Here is a 2,518-nt window from a genome sequence, read left to right as displayed (position 1 = left end):
TTCCTCAGGGACTCACCAAGGAGCCCCTCCACACAAACCTGTAGTCTAAATCTCAAGAGGCACTAGAGAAAAGTGATGCATGAAGATGCTTCTAGTGTATTCTAGATACTTAAGGTTGGAGACACACAACACTCCTAATTATTAGATCATTTTGTAGGCAAAAGAAGCAATGCAGACAGTATAAGGATCGCTCTAGCTTTTGGTCCGCCCATCTTGAGACAGTAAATTGTTGTAGCTCAATGCTAACTGACAGAGCTGTCATGTCCTGTGGACATTTGCTCCCAAATCCTGTGACACTCATTTCTCACTTTTGGTTTCAAACCTATGAACAGATGGTAAGAGGAGGAGAGAAAATCCTTATTAGAGAAAGCAGCTATAAAGGACATTGGGTAGTTAACTTATAAATTCATAAAACTGGTATGACCCTGTTAAGAAGTCAGGTTTCCAGATTAAAAAATGAAGAAGAAAAGAAAGAAGGTGCCATTCTCATTGTAATCTGAGCTCCTTAGTAGGCTGAGATGTAGAGAATCTGAGTTTGAATCCAGCCAGTGTAGGAATGTCTATGACACTGTTATTTCTAAGAGATCACAGAAAAACCCAGAAGTGGGGTTTTGATTCAAGGTTAATGCACTACCCTTGAGCAAAAGGATCTCAGGAACAATGCTTAGGCTCATATTTCAACATCAGGACCTGCCCCCTCAAAAAGAACCTGTACTTCCATATCTTTGTGTATGTATGTATTATTCCTATAGGTGAAGCTCCAGAGTAGGTATGATGAATGGCACCAATCTAGAAAATTTGTATCCAACAAAATGATTTCATAACAGAGACTGATTTCATGACAGTGCATGTTCTGCTGCTCCCCTCACTATTTCCAGTATAGCCTGAGGGTTTCTCTGCATCCCAGGCCTGCTGGAAGAAGTCTCTCTCATTGTCTGGACAGGCAGACAAAAGGACTAAGTTCTGTACAGCAGTGTAACAAACAACTCCATCTGTGTCAGATAGTGAGAATGAGTGTGGGTGGGCTCTGAAGTTCAGGAAAAAAGGCCTATTTTTAGCCCAATCTATTTCTTTCCCCAGTGCTCTGGTTTGACAGGAAGCCATTTGTGCCACCTCCCGTGGCAGGCCAAGTCCTGTGCACTTATCCTGCCATTGTGAGACTATATTCCCGTGTTCAGATACAGAGCTCAATGTAATTCAGCAATCCTTCTGGCAGACAACTAGGGCACTGAAACTCATGAAAAGTTTCATTGAGGATGACAATGGGTCTATGATGCCTCTCCTAGGTTTCTGGAAGCTTGGGAAATCCAAGCACATACCTAATATCACAATGCTTCCTGTCATCTAGGGCTCATAAAACTCTTCAGGTTTTGAAACATTTGACCTCTCCTAGTTGGGCCCTGGCTGGCTAGGTTTTGGGGTTGAAAGCAGGGCTGGGGTGCTGACCATGAGCTCAGTGTAGAAGCCCGGTGCTTTACCATTTTGTCTAACAGCATCACTTCTAGTCTGTGAGTGTGTGTGTGTGTGTGTGTGTGTGTGTATGTGTGTGTGTGTGTGTGTGTGAGCCCGCGTGTGCACATTCACATACACCATTCCTGGAATTTGAACTCAGGTCCTGAGCACTGTACCTATTTTCTCTTGTATAAGGATACCCCTGTCCCACTTGAGCCACAGAGACACTTCAGGCTTCTTTTTAGTGATATGGTCCTGAGATATCAAACCCAGGGTTTCATATATGCAAAACACTCTACACTCTACACATTCCCAGCCCTCTACTTCAGGTTTGTTAGTTTGTTTCTATCTTTTCTTTATTGTTGTAGGAGTTGAAATCTGGACCTGGGTACTGTCCTTGAGCTCTTCTGCTCAAGTCTTGTGCTCTACCACTTGAGCCAAACAACACTTCAGCTTTTTGGGAGGTCCATCGGAGCTAAGTGTCTCAAGGACTTTCCTGCCCAGGCTAGCTTTGAACCATGATCCTCAGATCTCATCCTCCTGGGTAGCTAGGATGACAGACATGAACAACAAGCACCCAGATTCCACTTCGGGTTTCTTAGTGGTGAATTGGAAATAATAGGCTCATGGAGATAATTGGAGATAATAGGCTTTTTGTCTGGGATAGTTTGGAACCCAGATCCTCAGATCTCAGCTTCCTGAGAAGGCAGGATGACAGACCTCAGCTATAGACCCCTAGGCTATGGCCTCTGCTACAAGGGGATCCTTGTCTCCACGTGGTGGAGTGCTAGTTATAAGCCCAAGAGGTAAGGGCCAGCACCTAGACCCTGAGTTCAAGGTTCATGACTGAGAAAAAACAAAACAAAACAATTGTCTGCAGGAGACAACTTACTAGTCCTCAGTAATACATCTTTGTCCCTGCCATGGGGACATAAATGAGCCTCCATATTCTTGTCTGCATAATCATCTCAGTTGTGGAGATGTTACAAGGACCCGAAGAAAGAATGCACCCTGTGAAGGACACAGCACATTGCACTCTTTGAATGACTCAGCACACAGCATCCTT

The sequence above is a fragment of the Dipodomys spectabilis genome, unplaced genomic scaffold (genome assembly GCF_019054845.1).
Source record: "Dipodomys spectabilis isolate Male_0828 unplaced genomic scaffold, ASM1905484v1 ptg000147l, whole genome shotgun sequence".
NCBI classification, from domain to species: Eukaryota; Metazoa; Chordata; class Mammalia; order Rodentia; family Heteromyidae; genus Dipodomys; species Dipodomys spectabilis.
Note: the sequence above shows the minus strand (reverse complement) of the source record.